Source organism: Hemitrygon akajei, chromosome 3 (genome assembly GCF_048418815.1).
Source record: "Hemitrygon akajei chromosome 3, sHemAka1.3, whole genome shotgun sequence".
Lineage (NCBI taxonomy): Eukaryota > Metazoa > Chordata > Chondrichthyes > Myliobatiformes > Dasyatidae > Hemitrygon > Hemitrygon akajei.
This window is the reverse complement of record NC_133126.1, coordinates 83,573,339-83,594,700: the sequence shown is the minus strand read 5'-3', so window position 1 is coordinate 83,594,700 and position 21,362 is coordinate 83,573,339. Positions and strand designations below refer to the sequence as shown.

General features: G+C 43.2%; 1 long non-coding RNA gene across 1 annotated transcript in view; it reads left to right on the top strand.

Moving 5' to 3' along the window:
- The first annotated feature begins 4,670 nt into the window (after nt 1-4,670).
- Nucleotides 4,671-21,362, top strand: part of LOC140723458 (uncharacterized) — a 45,829-nt gene continuing 29,137 nt past the window's right edge. The window contains exon 1 of the long non-coding RNA XR_012097904.1: nt 4,671-4,741. This is a non-coding gene — a long non-coding RNA (uncharacterized lncRNA). The remainder of the gene's footprint in view (nt 4,742-21,362) is intronic.

Here is a 21,362-nt window from a genome sequence, read left to right as displayed (position 1 = left end):
CGTTTTGATGTGGAAAATGTATTGGAGGTCAGTACACAAAGATCTCATCTCTCACACCATGAATTATATAACTTACTAAATGAAAATGGCTGGATTCACTATATTTAAACACAAGTGATTCTGCAGCTGCTGAAAATCTTGAGCAACACACACACAAAATGCTGGAGGAACTCAGCAAGTCTGGCAGCATCTAAGGAGGTGAATAGACCATTGACTTTTCGGGCTGAGACCCTTCATTAGTACTAATAAATAGTTGATGCTTTGGGTCAAGACAAAGCATCAGGACCTCATGGAGGATCTCAGCCTGAAATGTCAACTATTTATTCCCCTCCATAAAAGCTATCTGACTTGACCAGTTCCTGCAGCAATTTTTGTGTGTTACACCATCATATTTGTTTGAATAGTGCTCACAAAGATTCATTGAAAAGGTATGTTGAGCTAATTTTCTGTTTATGCTTATTTCTCTGAACATTTATTTGTATTTAAACTTAATTAACAGTTGTTTGAGTAAATGCTTTATATTTTAATTGTAAATGTTTTTAGTAACATAAATTTTACCTGAAACAATTTCAGCTATTCATCCAAACACATTGCATGAACTTTGCCTCTCCTTTGCGGGGCCATTTGATGAACATCCAGAAGTGATAGGATCAGGTCAGGATACCTTACTTTACACTTCTGCAGCAGTGAATCATGATTTATAAGTTGGTACAAGGACACTGTCATCCTTAATGTTCTCAGACCAACTTTCGGATCATTGAAGATGACAGTTTCCTTGTACATAATTCTTAAGTTGTAGAATCATAGGGTTATCAAAAACAGGTCCTTCAGCTGCCTCGTCCATACTAACCATGGCATCCACCTGAGCTGGTCTATTTGCCTGCAGTTGCCAAATCCCCTAAAACTTTCCTATCTATGTGCCTATGTAAATGTCTATTAAATATCTTCTCACATCATCTATATCACATAGGGCCTACTGATTATATGAGGTGCAAGTGATGTATTTGAGCACCTCTTCTTCCCCTTCCATCAGTCCTAATTTTCCATTTCAGTGGGCCAGGCAGCACAGGAAGAGTCACACTGGAGTGAACTGGAGGAAGCAGTTTAGAAGAGAAGACTTTATGTAATGTGAATGAGCTAAGAGGTATAGGTTCTACAATTAACGTACATACTAGGAGCAATTTACAATCATCAGTTAACCTTGCTTTTCACCCATTTTAAAGGAGGAAACTGGAATTCCCAGGTCAACCCATGTTTTCACAGGGAGAAGGAGATAACAACAGAAATCATGACTGAAGCTAGTCATTCACAATCGCACCACTGTCTCATTCACATTATCCTTTGCGGTTACTTCACAGACAGTCCAAGTTATTGCCATAAAAATACAGACCAAAGATGGCACTGAAATGCAAACTTGGACAAAGTCAACTTGTAAGTCCACTTTTAGCATTTGATCTAGCAGTGCTAAGGAGTTCTAGGATAGGCAAAGACACGCAGGAGGCAGGTGTCACAGCAATCACAAAGATTATTTATTAGTTGCAGGATATTCTATGCTTTGCTTTGTAAGTCTGGTTTTAATTTTGTTTTGACTTTGTTTTGGCATTGTGATAATGATTAACTGCTGAGGGAATATACAGCTGGGAATTGGGAGTGTATTTAGTTATAACACAGTTAGACGAATGGGTCAAGGACAGCTTGGCTAGAAAAGGGTCGGTTTGTTTTTCTCTCCTTTTCTCCTCCACAAAATAAATGGTGGTAAAAGCTGAGGTTTTATGACAATTTGATTTTTCAACACAAAGACATTGCCATGAGTTTTGAAACCCATTCTGGTAAATGCTACAGACTTCTTCTGGAGTTTACTGGATAAACAATCGGTGTTGGAGAATCACTGTCTGGATCTGCCCACTGTCTGCTTTAGCAGAGTTCAGGGAGCTTTAGAGTTCGGAGTTCAATTCCGGCTCCATCTGAAAGGAGTCTCTAAGTCCTGTCTGTGGAATGTATCGGTTTTCTCCAAGTACTCTGGTTTCCCCCAAAAGTAGGTTAATTGTAAATTATCCAGTGATTAGGTTAGAGTTCATTGTTGGGGCTGTGTGATTCGAAGGGTTGGAAGAAGCTACTCCATGCTGTATCGCTAAATAAGTAAAATGAAATAAGTAAATGAATATTTACATGTCAACTCTTACACATACGTTGCTTAACAGAATCAAGAGGTTTGTGGTTTGGGAAAGGCCTTGTCTTCTATTAACAGTCCTTTAGTTTATCACGGAGTTTTGAATATAACAAGCAAAATAGCCTGTAGAATGAAGTCAACCTAACAGCTTGGATGTTAGATAATAATGTGCGCGCGCGTGCGCACACACACACACACTCACACACACTCACACTCACACTCACACTCACTCACACTCACACTCACACACACACACTCACACACTCACACACACTCACACACTCACACTCACTCACTCACTCACACACACTCACACACTGACACACACACACACACACACACACACACACACACACACACACACACACACACACACACACACACACACACACACACACACACACACACACACATTCTTTTCTAGCTGTGGTGAATCCGTGAGTTGCTTTCTAGCACTCACAAAACAATGTGCATTTTGTCGGTGACACACTACACCATCGTGTCAAAAAGGCACCTGCTTTCTCCGCCTTCTACTTTCTAGCAAAATGGAAAATCTCTTGGAATAGAAAATGCCTGTTTCTTTCATCACTGTCAGTTGCATCAGAAGCATGTAGTTCATTTTAATGAGCATAAAGTGCAGACATGTCACATTTTGTTCCTTGTGCTGATTCATTCAAAAGATTGCTCCTTAAAGACCCTGAGTGAATGTGACCTTTAGCACCAATTGTGTGGCCAGCATTTGTGTGTCAGGATGAGTAGAGAAAAGAGGGGGAGGAAGAGTAAAGAAACAAGACAAGTCTTTGCTGACCATGTTATTATTGAAATATATTCCATAGAGACAGATTGCATTCGCTGATCACTGATAATCCCTGTTGTACTTTATAGCCATTGAGTCTGGATACCAAAAAAGGCAACACAAATTTAAGAGTAAGTTTATAAAATTATGTTAAATATCATACAAACAGCTAATCACCTTTACATACTCACTTCATGCCTATTGTCTGTGTCCTTTGCTTGTCCTGGTGCATAGCTGTGGGAAGATTTTCAGAATCAGAATCAGGTTTAATATCACCGGCATAAGTCACAAAATATGTTGTTTTGTGGCAGCACTACATTGCAATCCATAATTTTAAAAAAACTATAAATTGCAATAAGAAATATATATATATGTTGTTTCTAAATTAAATTACACAAGTAGTGCAAAAAAGAACAAATAAGAAACTAAATAGTGAGGTAGTGTATGTGGGTTCACTGTTCATTCTGAAATCTGATTGTGGTGGGGAAGATGATGAGTTGAGTGTTGAGTGTGTGTCTTCAGGCTCCTGTACCACCTCCTTGATGGTAGCAATGAGAAGAGCCTATTGCCCTGCATAATTGAGGATCTTAATGATGGATGCTGCCTTTTAGAGGCATTGGCTTTTGAAGATGTCCATTTTGCTCGGGAGGCCCATGATGGAGCTGGCTGAGTTTGCAATTTTCTGCAGCTTTTTTCAGTCCTGTGCAGTGGCCCCTCCCTACCGGATGATGATGATGATGATGCAACCAGTTGGAATGCTCTTCAAGGCACATCTGTTGAAATTTGAGAAAGTAGATTAAACCCCTGAATGCACTAATCCAGCATCTTATCTTGGTTTTCCATAACATCTGTGAGCTTGCCTGCCATGGTGCACACTAAGGTAAATGCCTACAAATATCTACTGCCTGTTGCAGAGCAGTTTATTTGAGTAGAAGCTTTTATATAAGCAAACTCATTTGTTCTGGCAAGTTGGTTCTGATAAATCTTGGCAACATTAAAAACATCTCAGGATACCACAACATCAAAGCAATAGCTTGAGGAAGTCAGCATTTATGAGGAGTTCAGGGTCAGAATGCAATCAGGGAAGCCTGGCAAAATGTGGCCAGCAAGTTAGGGATATCTCACTGCAAATAAGGGAACTTTGAGTTCCATGGCACGTATGGAGTTAGTTCCACTCAGAACAGTTGATACTTCTAACCAAAAGCCAAGCCATAAATTCACATGTTTGTTTAAAATAAAGCTGAACTAACCCTAACCAGCAGTTAACTAGACGGCCGGTGGTGTAGTGGCATCAACAGCGGATTTCGAGGCGAATGGTCCTGAGTTCGAATCCAGCAGCCCCTTGCACGCTTTCCATCTGTGCTAGTTTGAGTGTCAAGCTAGCAATTCAGCCTCGTAAGAAGCAGCCAAATGCTACGGAAACAGTAAAAATGCACCACAAGGCGCAAAAAGGAACAATCAGCAGTGAAACAGAGATGGGGGGAGGGGGGGGGAAGACTGAGTATAACTTCGCCCAAACAGTAAATAGAAATCTGAATTTGTCACTGTGTGTAAGAAGAAATCATTACCCTTCAGGGAAGATCTCAGCAAAGCAGGTTGCCTGGAAACCAGAACATTCAAGGTAGGCAGCTGGCCAAACACGCAAGCAGACTTAAAACAGGTTATTTCGTAAGCATATGTTGATTAGTTTTGTGACGAAAATCAGTTCTGTTCAAATTAATTCCTGAACACAATTCATACTTTCCTGATATGTGAAATTTGGTTCTATAAACTTGGTAAGTAAATGCTTACTGAGAAATAAGATGCACAAAGTTATTAAACATGTGGAAATGCAATGTATAATGTGTAATTTATGGGATTTCACTATTTCTGGATGTTTGGTGTATAGCTTAATGGGCCTGTTTACAGCTGTTTTCTCCATTTCAACAATATCATCAGACTATTTGTAATAAATGCTTAATGACTTTCTTTGAATGGGGACAAAAGCAATAAAATTCAGATGTGTAATGTGGTTATTTTGGATGCTGTGGGTTACAAATTGATCCCAAAGTGGTGCCTAAGATATATAGCGTGTTGGTGAAAGTAAAACGAAAACCATAGTTAATAGGTGCCTGAATTCTGCAGAATTAGCAAATCATGGTATCAATCAGCATTTTAGTAATACTCTAGCTTATCCCCACATAGATAAGCACATATTCAGTGTACAAAGGTACAGTGTGGATTCTTTAGATTTGATCAGGAGTATCAAACAACTTCTGAAAATTACTATTTCTCTGGGGAATTTGAAGCAAAGTCTGGGTCACTGCAGGAACCATGTTAAATATCCTTAATGTTTCCCAAGTGATTATGACCAGGTTCTCTGCTATTCCCTGAGAAATAAGCCAAGAAATTACTTCACTGCTCTTAATGACCTTGAAAATAGGTTGTGAAAGTCCCATTAACATTATATGAGGTTCAATAAAAGCATTGTATGGTTTCTCTGTGCAGCATTGATTTACTGCGAGTTCTGGCACTTACTGGCTTTGATGTTGAGGATGTGAACTTTGTACTGGGCTCTCAGCTAGCACAAATACAAGTACCAGCAGTGAGGGAAGGTTCAGCTTAATGAATGCACGTTGCCATAATGAGGACTGAGTGGGAGGGTGCCCCAGCGTGGTCGGAGGGACCCAAGGAGACTGGAGGTGAGATGGCAATTGGCACGATCTTCATACAACGGAGCCATGGAGAACATCCATGTTGATATGAGACTGCCAAGGATGCCTCTGCAAGGAGGAACACTGTACAAGTGCAGTCTCTGTACGTCTACATTTCAGGAAATCCGGTAATGCAGAAAAAAATCCCTTTGCTACTCCATGGCAACTCCAGGATAATCCCGCAAATACAATAATGTGGCAAAAGTGTGAGAAGTGATACAGATTTTGAGATCATGACCCTGACTTTAATTGGTATTCATCAGCTACGTAAAGTCACAGGACTCAGAGAAAAAAAAGAATGAAGGTTGAATACTAATCCCTTAAGCAGGTGTTTCAATGGAAATGTGGTCAGTAAAATCTGGTTCATCTGCAAGTTAATAATAAGTCATCTTTTAGAATAGGGAGTTTGGAAATGAACTAAGCTATGAGAAAGGTTTACATTCCATTTTTCCAAGATTTGCATCCTCGTTAAACACATCTACAATCTTTTCCTGGATTTGTTGATTTCTTTCTTATTCCTCAATTCGTTCATTTGTTTTAGGCCCAGTACAATAACAACACATTGGGAGAAATGCTTATTGTGGTTCTTGTAAGGTTGCACACATCCTTCTGCTCTTTAGTACAGACATCCTCACTCAAATAAGCTATCTGCTGCAATTACCACAACAACCTCGTCGTATGACGGTCTGTTGAGTGAGCTAGAGCTTCTCCCTTTGGAGCAAAGAAGGATGAGAGATGACTTCATAGAGGCGTGCTAGATAATAAGAGGCATAACTTGAGTGGACAACCTGAGACCTACTCTCAAGGAGGAAATGGTTAATATGATGGGGCATGATTTTAAGTTGGAGGGGAAATGTCAGAGGTAAGATTTTTACACAGAGTGGTGTGTGTATGGAATGCTCTGCAGGGGTAGTGATAGAGGTAGATACATTAGGAACATTTAAGATTGGTGCATGTGCTGTGTCTGATACCGGAGAAAAAAGTCAGTAAGTCACTGGAGAAATGGGAGAAGTTGCTGGATATGGAAGTCTTTATTCATCACAATAAACAGACATTCTCTTGAAGAGACTCCTAGTGGAGTACTCAACCTCAAAGTACATCACATTCTTATACCCTGAAGATCAAAGGTACAACAGGTGACTCAATACAATTCCCATTGTTACAAGGACATTGCTTACTTCAATATTTTGTGTTGGACAAATGGCTCCTTTGAGCTATGTGCATATTTACACTGTAAATGATAAGACAGATGTAAAGGTTCAATCACCTTTGCTGGGACAAACTGACTCGCACAGATGTTGTAAAACTTCTGAGGACAGAGAGCCAGATGCCCAAGATTGGAAGGCTGACTATATGAGTACGCAACTATTAATAGATCAGCTATTTGATGTGCTAAGTAATAAAATCAGTCTGATTTGCAAGCATCTTTGAACTTATACAATGGTGCAAATAACTTAGTCCATAATTAATAGGCCTGAGCTAATTAACATGTAACAGCCAGACCTCTGCCGAGGGCCAATCCGTACTCTGCAGACAATGCTGTTTATTTGAAATGTTATCCCTTTAACTTCAAACTGATTACAGCTTGCAATTTATATTAAGAACTGAAGACTGGTTCTTGTTTGAGTTAATGTCTGATGTTTCACATAATTCCATAACTCCTCGATAATCCCTAACAACATGGATGAAAGAAAAATAGAGGGTTACGTAGGAGGGAAGGGTTAGAGGTTCAAAGGTGACACAACACTGTGGCCGACCAGCCTGTATAGTGCTATAGTATTCTATGTTCTGTGACCTCTTGGACTACAAATCAATGGTCATTAGGGTAATAGACACTATGAATTATTAGGCTTTAGGCTTATTTGAGATGGAGCAGGAGGGGATGTATAACATCTTGTATTGTTCCAGTAACTCTCTGTACAAAGAGAGTCCCTGTACATTTTCCTTTCTCTAGCCAGAAAGCCCTAGGGCTACTAAAACCTAGAGGGGATAATTTTAAGTTTAAACTAATAATTTAAAGGTGATTTTATTGGTAATTTTTGTTCTATACAGAGTGCAGTAGATATCTTAAGGGTGTTAGGGTGAAGATACATTTCCACCAAAGGAGGAGTAAAGTGCTCCTTCCCTCCACTAGCCTGCAGGTTGGACAAGGTGTAGCACCTGCTTAGACCCCACCCCCCCATCCCTGATCAGGGTCATGTGAAGCCACGGGGGCAGGTGATGGATGGTTATATGGGCAGCGGGTGCATTTCACAGGTCCTGGTTATGTGACCGCTGACGCCAGGCAGACAATCGCCGAAGAGTATTGATAATGGCTGCAGTCACCTGTCTTGTAAACACACCACCCAGAAGAAGGCAATGGTAAACCACAACTGTCAGAAAAGACTGCCAAGAACAATCATGGTCATGGAAAGACCATGATCGCCCACGTCACACGACATGGCACGTAAGGGACAAACAAATGAGTTGATATCTCGATTGTGCTGCCAGAAGAGGTGATGGAGTCAGTTATAATAACTGTGTTCAGGAGGTATTTGCACAGCCAACTAAATGAGCAAGGCATAGAAGGACGCAGCCCTGATGTGTGCAAATGGGTGTAGGGTAGATCAGCTTAAAGGTCAGCATGGACATGGTTCTGACGAAGAGGACACTGTAGATATGTGGGGGCCTCAACTCTTGCATGTAGACTGGATTTTGCAGTTCAGGCTACCAGGCTGATGGGTGAGGACAAAACCACAGGTCTACACTGTTGCGTAGACCATAAGCCACTTAGAACACTGTAGCCCACAGCCACAATCACAGCAGCCAAAGCTGGGACAGCAGAAATCTGAGTTTTGCCACATCATGCTTATGCTGTGAAGCCACACCCAACAGCCCCCAGGGCTTTGTGCTGAGCCCATTGCTGTACACTCTGCTCATCAACAACAAAGATGAGACGTCCTACAGAAAGGAGGTAGAAGGGCTTGAAGCTTGATGCCAGGCAACCTCTTCCACAATGTCAACAAGACAAAAGAAATGGCTAGTGACTTCAGGAGAACCTGCCCCCTTCGCAGCCCACTTTACATCAGTGGCACGGCAGTGGAAACCGCGAGCAGTTTCAAACTCCTGGGAGTGCCCATCTCGCACAACCTCTCACAGTCCCAAAATACATTTTACACAATCAGGAGAACTCACCAATGACTCTACTTCCTGAAGAGGTTGAAGAGAGCTGGTCTTTGCACATCCATACTCATCGTCCTACAGATGTGCAGTAGAGAACATCCTAACTAGCTGCATCACTGCGTGGTTCAGAAGCTTCACTGCAGCGGACAGGAAGGCTCTATATTGCCCAATGCATCACCAGCACCACCCTACCTGCCATCAAGGATGCTGCACATATATGGAAAGGTGCTGGGAAAGGGCAAGTGACATCATGAAGGATCCCACACAGCTTGTCCCACTCTCATCAGGGAGGAGGTTACATAGCATCCACACTAGGGGTAGCAGACTTGAAAACAGTTGCTTTCCCCCAAACAGTAAGGCTGATCAACACCTCTACCTACTAGCTCACTCCTCCACACCCCCAACCACCACTACTTTATCATTTCTTGTTAGTCGCCTTATTACAGACACTCCTGGACCTGATGTCACTTTATGGACATACAATCTATCTATTAAGCCAATGTTATGTATTTATATTTATTGCAAGTTTTTTGTGTGTTGCATTGGATTCAGAATAACAATTATTTTGTTCTCCTTTATTCTTGTGTATTGGAAATGACATGGGTGGTTGGGTGGAGATATGTCTCTACCAACGGAAGTGTAAGGCACTCCTTCCCTCAGCTAGCCCACAGGTCACCCTTAATCAAAGTGTAGCACCTGCTTAGCCCCTTGATCAGGGTCATGTAAAGCCATGGGAGCAGGTGGTGGATGGTCATATGAGCAGCTGGTGTATATCACAAGTCCTGGTTGTGCGACTACTGATTCCGGGCAGACAATCTCTGAAGAGTATTGATAATGGCTGGAGTCGCTGTCTTGTAAAGACACTGCCCAGAAGAAAGCAATAGCAGACCACTTCTGCAGAAAAATTTGTCAAGAACAATCATAATCATAGACCATGATTGCCTACGTTAGTGGTCGCCAACCCGTCGATCATGATCGACTGGTCGATCTTCGAGACTTTCCCAGTAGATCCCAAAAAAAAAGAAAAATAAATACACAAATACTGTTGAGAGATTGTTTCCGGATTGCGGGGTTTTAGTTCCATTCTGTCTGCCCAGTGCGCATGCGTGTAGCTCCGTCGCCACGCACTACAGTGTACTTCAGTGGTTCCCAACCAAGGAAACGATATGATTTGGTGATATGAAACAATATGAGTCAGCTGCACCTTTCCTCATTCCCCATCACGCTCACTGTTGAACTTGAACACATGCAAAGTCATCAGTCGCCTAAACACAGTGACACCCGCACGCCAGAGATCACTGGTTGGCCTCAAGTAACCGACCGGCGAGAAGTGCCGTTGCTACCGGCCTGGAGCGGGGACAGATGGGCACCGCCTCTAAATCTGTTTAGCACACCGAATATTCGTGGGCATCCCGGTGCTAAAATATTCGCAGACGACCTCATTCGGGCTCAGGATTCCGTAAGTATCAGAGCAACTACTGCGCTGCGATCTACTGAAAGTCATCCCTCGAGCTAAACTTTTGTCAGCCGATGGATCCTACCCACCTACGGGGAGGGGGGGGGACGGGCATGCGTCCTGTCGCACTCTTTGCTCGGTCGGTTGCTTCTCCGGACTGCGACCGCCGCAACCCTGGCACGGGAACAGCCACACCTGGCCAAGGCGTCTGGCAGCGGGCGGGCGGGAGGCTGTCTAATGAGGCAATGAAGCCCTCAAAGCTGCTTTGGTACCTTGAGTCCAGGCACCCTGCACTTAAAGCCAAACCCGTTGGGTTTTTTTCCAGTGGAAAAAACGTGAGCAAGCGGGACAGCAGCTAAGTGCCGCGAGCCATGAAAACTAAATTGCGGAATAGACTGGACATAAGGAACCTGCTTCAAGATCGCTGTATTCCAGTCATGTTTAACAACCCCCCCCCCCAGCCCCGCCGTCAGCCGGTCCGCAAGAATATTATCAATACTAAACCAGTCCGTGGTGCACAAAAAGGGTGACCCTGGTGTACATACATTATTTCTACTTCTGGGCTGCGGGGTTTTATTTCCGGTCTTTTCTGTCCCGGTGCGCATGCGTGTAACTAATCAATTTGGAGTTGATCTTGCCTTTTACTAAGGCCGAGGTAGGGGATCTTGGGCTTAAAAAGGTTGGTGACCACTAGCCTACATCATACATCATGGTGCATAATGATGACGATGATTGGAAATTACATTAAAAGATCTTGAAAATGAGACATTATCCATCTGACGGTGCAAATGATTGGGTCCCAAGTGTACTAACAGAGTTGGCAATCACCTCTACACTGATCAGCATTTGTACAAACCCCAGTGTTGTGCAGGGTTGCTGCTGGACATTTCCATTCTTCTTGACATTATGGTGTTTCCCAAACTATTTTACTGTTTAAGTTGCATCAAAGTCCTCATCTAAAACAACTAACTACCTTATTAATCACATTTTTCTGGTAAATGATCACTGCAAACAATACTTTCCTGTCAGAGTTGAGGTTTGAACTGTCGGTAAGACCTGGCAGTTGTGTGGTGTGAACTGAAGTGTCTTGCGGTGTGGTGATTATAGGCTGAATCAAGGAATCAAGGGTCCGGGTGGAGAGTGGGAAATGAGCCAATGTATGGCCACTGATAGGATTGGAAGCAATACGATGTAGCAGAACTGAGGCAAAGCGAGTGGAGGCGAGACAAAGCCTGAGCCCGACAGTAAGGAAAGACCCAAAGGTTTGAACGATTTATGTGCTGAGATGAATTGGAAGGTCAGAGACAGGCCGAATTGAAGTGGCAGGACATGGGTCTCAGGACAAGGAATGGGATGATGTTAGGCCAGCATCCAGATTGGAAAGGTCAGGGTGTTGGGGCCAGAGGCAAGGGGCAGGCCAGTGTTCAGCTCGCTGTTCCGTGAGGTTTACTCATCTCTGCACTGAACTGATGCTGTGGCCTGCAACTAACAGTTTCTGAATTAGCTGCAGAGATGACTGGGTGTGGACACATTTGTCATCGGCTGGAGAATAGTCAGCTTCTTTCCTTTTCTGTAGCTATAGTTTTAATGTGGCTTGTCCAGCTGAATTTTTCATCAATGATATTGATAATGTGGATAGATTTGGAAATGTAATTAAATGTCAAAGGTTTGATTCTTTCATGTAGGATATAGTCATTATTTGACACATTTGTGTTATGGGTATTACTTAGGTATCAGCTCACACCCTAAATATTGTTCATATCTTGTCACATGGAAGCATAGAGCTTCATTTTCAGATGATATGCAAATTAAATAGACCACTGTGCATCTATCAGCAAACAGCTCTGTTTCTGACCTTAGGATAAAATATCATTGAATATACCCACTGTATATGAAGAACATTTTTGGAGATGTTAGGGAGTATTTTGGAGTTATTTGGAAAAAGCAGATATGAATTCAGGCAAGAACCAGCCTTCAGTTCTTAATGTGGATTGTGAATTGCAAGCAGTAAATTGAAGTTAAAAACATACCTTTGCTCTGTCTGTGGAGCTCAAGCTGGTCCACAAAGTAAGAAATATGGTTTGCAAAATGGAAGCCATGAGACGTTTGCATATGCAGAGCCAGATGTTAAGAAAATGGGATTGTGTTAACTGGCCTGCATCAAACCAGGTAACATGGTTAATTGTATCATTGTGACTTGAGTTCAGTCTGGTGAACTAGACTGATGTTGCAACTTAGCATATCAGACATGGTCACAGGTAAATGCAATCAATGGTTTTTTTTGTGTGTACCTATGATATTAGTGTACACAGAGACAGCCCTGACAGCATTAATGTTGGGTGTCTGGGATTTATGTCCCCAGAAGCTATTTTGTTACAAAGGCGTTTAAACATTCAGAGGCATCTGTCACTGTAGATACGTAATTCAAAGGAAGCATTGCCAACTCAAAATATTGAAGGAAATGATGTCCTTGTAACTTCTGAAATTGTATTGAATCACCTTTGATCTTAAGGATATAAAAATGTGATGTACTTTTGGATTTGTGGTATCCTCCCCAAGGTTTCTCCAGAAGTCCGCCTAGTTGTGATGAATAGAGGCTTCTATATTGTGGCTTCGGTGTCTTTCTGGTGATCTTCATCACAGTTACAACAGATCCCCTGAATTTAATAGAAAATCTGGGAGCTTGTTTTTAGCCTCATTATGCTATACTTCAGTACCTCCCAGATTAAAATAGATTCTAGAGATTAAAGTACTCAGCACTGGAAAAACTCAGCATCTGCAGAAAGAAAAGCCAAGTTAATGTTTCATGGCCATTACTCATTATCAGAACTGGAAAAGAGAGAAGCAATTTAGATTTAAATCCAGAACACTTGTCAGTGCTTGCTACAGATACACTCCATTTATGCTGCTCGGTTGGGTCAGGGAGAGGTCTTACAGATCATTTGGATTGAATCGTCTGTTTCTAAGCTGAAAGATCTATCCATCTACTGTAAGATTTTTAAATCAAATTGCTATTTTTAACTTCACATCCAACACTTTTAAATTTGTTCACAGTATGTGGATTCACTGACAAGTGTAGCTTTCATTGTCTGTCCATAATTAGCCAAAGATTTGTGTTGTTTTTTAGGTGTGTCAGTAGTTAGCTGAGTCAACTAAATCAGGAGAAAGGTTAGGCTGGATAAGATTGGCATCTTTCCTTCCCTGGATACAGTGCTGATGCAGATTGATTTATATAACAATTTAGTAGCTTCACACTACTGATGCCAGCTTTAAAATATTGTAAAAAAATGATTCCTAGAATTTCATTTTCCCAGATGTTGAGGTGGGATTTGAACTAATTTAAGTATCATTAGTTCAGGATAAATGGAAACTTCACTAATGTACCATAATACGCTTTGATTTTGGAGCGTGAACATTGGGATCAGCTTTTGGCCTCCTGAATATAGCACTGAGTTTTCTACCAAATCTACAGGAAGGCACGTTGCTTGGCATGGAGAGAAAAGGAAAAGGAAACTATCCTCTGTGATTGAGGGTATGGCTTTAATACCAAAATAGAAGATAGTTAGTACTTTCATCAGATATATCCTCCTTCAAAACTTCAGAGAATGGGGTTTCTCTACCTCCACCGTTGATGCTATCCTCTCCTGCAGCTCCTCCATTTCCCGAACATTCATACTCACCCCATCTTCCCACTGCCTCAACAGTAACTCTTGATATAAATCAAGAGTTCTATTTGTCCATACCTACCAACCCATGAATCTTTACATCCAATGCATCATTCTTCACAACTTCAGTCATCTTCAAAGGGATCCAACCAACAAACATGTCTTTACCTCTCCTCATCTCTCTGCTTTCTGCAGGAATCGCTCCCTCTGTGATTCCCTTGTCTATTTGTCCCTCCCGGCATATAACCCTGCAAGTGGTCAGAGTGCTACATCTGCCCTTTCACCTCTTCCCTCACCTCTCTTCAGGTCCCCCAACAGTCCTTCCAGGTGATGCAGAATTTAACCTGCGAACCTGCTGGGGTTGTCTGTTGTGTCCAATACTCCTGGTGCTGCCTCCTCTACGTTGATGAGACCTGTTGTAAGTTGGGGGACAACTTTGTCGAGCGCCTCCGCTCCATTGGCCAAAAGTGGAACTTCCTGGTGGCCAAACATTTTAATTCCCATTCCCACTCCCATTCCGACATGTCAATCCATGGCTTCCTCTTATGCCTCAATGAGGCCACCCTCAGGGTGATGGAGCAATTCCTTAAATTCCATCTGAGTGGCTTCCAACCTGATGGCATGAATATCAATTTCTTCTTCCAGTATAAAAAATTCCCCTCCCTCCCCTCCCCTCTTTTTCTATTCCCCACACTGGCCTCTTACCTCCCCTCACCTGCCTATCATCTCCCCTTGGGTTCCCTCCTCCTTCTCTCCCATCAGATTCCTTCTTCTCTAGCCCTTTACCTTTCCTACCCAGCTGGCTTCACCTATCGCTTTCTAGCTCTCCTCTTTCCCCTCCCTCCATATTTTTATTCTAACATCTTGTTCATTTCCATCGCTGCTGCCTGATCTGCTGTGTTCCTTCAACAGTTTGTATGTGTTGCTCTGGATTTCCAGCATCTGCAGAATTTCTTGTGTTTATAGTTTGTGTTTTCTTTTTATCCAAAGAAGCAATTAAGCACTCTCAAATCAGTGGACATGGACATGGCTGTTTCTATTACTTAATAGTCTTTATTTGTTTATTTTAACTCAGCAAGATCCACAAGATTATTTAGATGGTGGTGAAATGATGCGCAATATCAGCTGCAGAAAATAGTCTCCTTTTTAAAAGCAGTACTTTGTAAAGTGTTGCTTTTGGGAGAGAGTCCTTCTGTTGCCCTGGAGACTGGTTTCAAGTTGTTGCATTATGTTAATATTAGCTGAAGAAGGCAAAGTTTAAATGTCCCTCTTCGGCACAGAACTAGAACCGACTTCCTCAATATGATGATAATTCGTTATGAGTGCATTTTTCACCCGTGAATTGTTGCTAAAGTGTTATGTTTCTCTCTCCATACACCATCTGTACTTGTACGTAAGGGAAAAAACTGCAATTTCTAAAAGAAGGAGAAAATGAAGGCAATTTCCAGCAGGTCAGAGTGACAGAAGCAAAAGCTGGTTTTCCACTCCTGCTCCCCCATCTTCTAGTAAGTTATTTCTACTTCTTTCAATTTCATATGTCATATTCTTTGCTGCTGATCTCCACTGTGGGAAGATTAAATGCAGAAGGGTTGATTCCTTTGTGATGCTTACCTTGTTCCTGAACCATTGCTTGCCATCCACCACCTTTGGCACATCTCATCTATTTCCCTCACCTCTGCTTTCATCCCTTCTCCTCCTGGACATAGAAAGCAAATAATTTCCCTTGGCTTCATTTTCTACCCTACCTAACTCACCTTTTGCAATATCTGTTGCGTTAAAGATGATTCCATTGCAAGACACATCTTGCCCTTTTTGCAAGGATTACTTTTCAGTGATAATGATAAGCTCGGCACAGGGAGGATCTGTATTTACTGACAAGTACCGTTATTGGCTCAGTTCACAGGCACGTGAATTTACACAATTGAATACCTATGTGCACACCTACTAGATTTTCCTGACCATGAACAGTCAAAGAAAAGAAAAAAATAATACCTGGGAAAAAGAGTCTGGAGAGTTGTCACTGCCTGTACTCCCCAGATCCTCTATTTTTTCTTAACGGATCAATATATGATGTTTCAATTGTGTTGGCTCAAGTCATCTGACTGACCTGTGTCAGTTCTCATTGGCTATGGCCAAGGGCTACTAGCAGTTTTGCTTTATGGCTCTTGCTTCAGCCTTGTGATGTAGGTAATGTCTTTTCTTCTGTCCAGCACAGACTGGTTCAAACCAGCCAAACATTGTCCAGACAACGAGATCACAGGCTGTTCCTTCTGCAAAGCTGCATTTTACTTAATAAAGACCTTCTTATATCAGTGGTCCCCAACCGCTGGGCCGCAGACCGATACCAGGCCGTGAGGAAATGATATGATTCGGCGATATGAAATGATATGAGTCAGCTGCACCTTTCCTCATTCCCTGTCACACCCACTGTTGAGCTTGAGCACACGCAGCCATTACCACGCGAGGTCATCAGTCGCCTAAACGCAGTGACAGCCTCACGCCAGGAATCACTGGTTGGCTTCGGGTAACCGGCCGCCTCGCGCAGCCGGTGAGAAGTGCCATTGCTGTTGAACTGGAGCGCGGACAGATGGGAACTGCCTCTAAACCTGTTTACCACACCAAATGTTTGTGGGGAACCTGGTGCTAAAATATTCGCAGATGACCCAATTCGGGCTCAGGGTTTCGTAAGTAGCAAAGCAGCTACCTTGCTTACTTACTGAAAGTCATCCCTCGAGCCAAACTTTTGTAGGCCGATAGATGCTACCTACCTACGGGGGGGGGGGGGGGGGGGGGGGTGGCGGGGACGTGCCCTGTTGCACTCCTCGCTCGGTCGCTCTCTCCGGCCCCAACCTTGTCCTCTCACCCCACCCACGACCAGCTGCACCTGGCCAAAGCGTCTGGCAGCGGGCGGGCAGGCAGGAGGCTGGAGTTCGGGCCCAAAGGCTGTCCAATGAGGCAATGAAGCCCTCAAAACTCTTTTGGTACCTTGAGTCCAAGCACCCTGCATTTAAAGACAAACCCGCTGAGAATTTTGAGCAGAAAAAACGTGAGCAAGCAGGACAGAAGCAAGTGCTGATAGCCACAAACTAAATTGCAGAATAGACTGGACACAAGGAACCTCTTTCGAGTATTGCTGTATTCTGGTTGTGTTTAACACCCCCGTCAGCTGTTCCGCAAGAATATTGTCAATATTAAACCAGTCCATGGTGCAAAAAAGGTCGGTGACCCCTGTTTTATATGAAAGTGGGCTCAGCAGAGAACTCAGTGCTCCGATTACATTATCCCAGAGCAAGAACTGGTTCACCAAACAGTTCACAAAAAGGTAGCTGCAAGGACAGTCTCACAAAATGGCCACATCCATTTCTGCAAACACATGGCAAGAACAAAGACTTTTGCATTGTTTGTTTCCATAGCCCTTCTCATTCCTGTTCACTGATTTGTAGATTGTAGTTCTTTCTGGCCAAGAAACCCCCTGCATCATTCTGAAAGGACTGTTACCTCTGTGACTCACTCATCTATTTTTTTTAAATCTCCACTAACCACTCTACTATTCATCACACTTTCTCAATGGTTAGAGATGCAACATCTTTCCTTTAAACTATTTCTTTCCTACCTTACATAGACCTTAAGATTCTATCTAGGTAATTGGTTTATTATAGTCACATGACCAAGATACAGTGAAAAGCCTTTGTTTCAATGCCATCCAGTCAAATCATTTCATACACATCAAGGTAATAAAGGAGGAAAAAAGAACAGAATGCTGAATATAGTGTTGTAGTTACAGAATAGACCAGTGTAGGTAAACAAATAAAGTGCAAGGTAATGAAGAGGTACATCAAGAGATCAAGAGTTCATCTTTAGCATGCAAGAAATCCTTTTAAGAGTCTTGTCACTGTGGGATAGAAACTGTCCTTGTGCCTGGAACTATACATCCTTAAGTTTTTCTATCCTCTGCTCAATGGAAAGGGGGAAAAGAAAGAATGACAGCAGTGGGCAGAGTCCTGTATTTTGTTGGCTGCTTGTCCGATGCAGCAGGAAGTATAAACAGCATCAAGGGATGAAAGGCTGGCTTTTGTGCTGTGTTCATAACTCCACAATTTCTTGGGAGGATCACCAGCCATGGCAAGCAGGGGTAGTTTCTATCATGCACCTATAAACATTCAGGGTCATCTAGGACACATTCTGGCATCCTCTGGAAAGAGTATGTCACAAGAGGACATGGAGACTGGACCCAAATGCACAACACAGGCACTGAAGTACTAGGGGCAGTCAGGAACAACTAAAGGATAGAACAAGATGGGGAGACCATGGCATGCAAAGGTGATCCTGGGGTTCAGAGAGTTCATGGCAAAGGCAGGACCCAGGAGTTCATGGCAAAGGCTGGTCCTTGGCTAGGCTAAAGGATGGGTCTATGGGACAAGGAATACTGGGAGGATAGCCCCCTGGGCAGGCCACATTACTTCTGAGCAGGCCACATTACTTCTGAGCAGGGCCCAGCCTCCCAGGCAGGAACACAGGGGCCTGGGCAGGTCACAGGGCACTTGGGTAGGATGCAGGGCACAACCCATCAGAAGCAAAGGGAATGAAAGGGTCAGAGTCCCCCACCAGGCAACAGCAGTCCAGCCTGCTTACCTAACAGAGGCAAGGGATCAGAAGGGAGCTCAGTCCAAGGTAACTACAAGAACAGACTTACAAAACTAGATGATTAACAATGGTTACTCCAAGCCAGGATCAAAAACAGGCTAGGAAGGCGAACAGAACACCAACATCCCCAACTAGACTCAGCCCCAGAGCCCCTTATATACACCTGCCAGCTGATAGGCATCAGGTGCACCTCCTTAAGCCAAGTTGATCCTATTTGGGCTTAAGGGTGAAAGGAGGGACGGCTACAAGACCTGGAGTCTGGTGTTCGCGGACCGGATCAGGACTCAGAATGCAGGATCCAGACCGGACCATAACAGTCTATGTATGTCATCCCGGTGGAATGCCTGGGTTTTCCCTGGACACTCTGGTTTCCTCCCACAGTGCAAAGACGTACTGGGTAGGTTAGCTGGTCATTGTGAATTGTCCCATGATTAGTCAGGATTAAATTAGGGTTGTTGGTGATTGCTGGGCATCATGGTTTGAAGGACCAGAGGGGCTACTTCATGTTGTTTCTCTGCCTTAAAATAAAATAAATTATTGAATTTTCTTAGCCTTCGGCGAAAGTTTTGGCACTCTTGTGCTTTCGAATATCCATGATGGTTGGTGATATTTACAGCTACTTCAAAGTTCTCAACCACCTTCTACTTCAGCACTATTGATACAGACAACACCATGTACTCCACCCAGTTTCCTGAAGTCGATAACCAATTCTTATGCTCTTCGGGCATTGAAGAGAGCTTGTGGTCTTGACACCATGCCACTTGGCTTTTTCTTTACCCTTCCTTTACTCTGTCTCACTGTTGTTTGAGATCCTACCCACTACAGTGGTGTCATATGTGAATCTGTAGATTGATTTGGAACAGAATTTGACGGTACAGTCACGTGTGTTTTGGAAGTAAGGTAAGGGGCAGAGGATGCGGTCTAGCAAAATGAGTTTACTGCCAGGGAGATGGCATCAGTTGTAGTTGTGTATTTAATATTCAAAGGTTCAAAAGTCCAATTTAATGTCAAAGAAATGTATACAATATACATCCTGAAATGCTTTTTCTACGCAAACGTCCATGGAAACAGAGAAGTGCCCCAAAGAATCAATGACAGTTAAATGTGAGAACCCAAGTCACCCCCAGCTACCCCCTCCCGTGTGTAAGTGGCAACAAGCAACAATCCTCCGTCCCCCCACCAGCAAAAAAAACACAAGCATCGCACTCAAGCGTGAGCAGAGCATTGACAAAGACACAGACTTGCAGTTACCCCAAAGACTTAGTGTTTCACACCCGCGTTCAACATGCCACAGGCTCTCTCTGTCCCTAATAAGGGAGAGGGAGGTGTCTCCATTTTCCCAGCGAGCAGGGAGACATATCAACCAACTCATTGGTTTACGATGTTAAAAGTCTATTGCGTCGCTTTATCCGATCTCTGTGACCAAAGATCTTGGGTCACTGGGCACACAGCCATAGATCTTTCATTTCACACGACACACTGATCTCCTGCCTGGGCACCGACCTCTGATCCCCCACCCCCCCATCTCCGAAGGCAAGCGAAGCTCTTAGGCCATGCCCTTGGTGTGCTGAATAGCGGACAGTCGTGAAACCCTGAGAGCGGTTCCCATTCCGGCAAAAATTCCCGTTTAAAGTAAACACAAAGTTAGACTTACATTTTGGACTCCCATGTCCTCTTTTCAGTTAGTTAAATGCTTTGAAGTTACAGAGTGTAACAGTTCTAGACCTGTTTCTGTGGTAGATAATTTGCAGGGGGTCCAGGATGTTTGGTGAAGCGTGATTGATTTACACTTTATCAATCCAATGTACTGCACCTGGTGTTCACAATGTGGTCTCTTCTATGCAAAGAAATCAAACACAGATTGGGTAATTGCTTAAACAGAAGAGATTCTGCAGATGCTGGAAATTCAGAATAACACACACGAAGTGCTGGGGGCAGGATCTAAGAAAAGAAATAGAGAGGCAACGATTCAGGCCAAGACCCTTTATCATTGCTTAATTGCTTTACAGAGTACCTGAGGTCAGTCTTTTGGAACAACTCCATGCTTTCTGTTGCCTTCTACTTTAATTCTCCACCTCACCTCTGATCCATTCCTGTTGCCTCTTGACATGAATAACGGAGATGGAGTTAAGATGGCGCTAAATGGCGACTCCTTTGCTTTTATCTTCAGAAATAGCTCTATTTCCATCTTTAATATCTTTATTTTTCCTGTTCAGGGTTCTTTTGAAGACCCTGACCTGAAGTTATACGCGGACTTAGGTTCTTTATAAGAATGGGACCTGTTCTCAGGGTTTCAGGACTGGCCTTTGTTAGGCATACCAAGGGTTCGGCCTAAGAGTCTGCCTCGGATTTGGAAGCCTAAGATCTCAGGGCTTTGGAGACAGGTGGATCAAGGGTCAGTGTCATGGCAGAAGACCCGTGTGTCGTTGGGAGAGTCGGAAAATCTACTGCCATGTGCCTGAAGACCCAAGAACTTTGCGATCTTCAGGCACGGAGCTAAAAAAAAAGCGATGTAACGGACTTTTAACATTGTAAAGCAGTGAGTTGCTTGTTATATCTCCCCGCTCGCTGGGAAAATGGAGACACCTCTTATTAGGGGGAGAGAGAGAGAACCTGCGGTATGTCAAATACCGGGTGAAACATGAAACCTTTGGGGTAACTGCAAGTCTGTATCTTTGCTACTGCTTTGCTCGCGCTTGAGTGCTTGGTGATGGTGCTGATGCTTGCTTTTTTCCGGTGGGGGAGGGGGATTTTTGCTTTCTGCCCCTTATGCGCG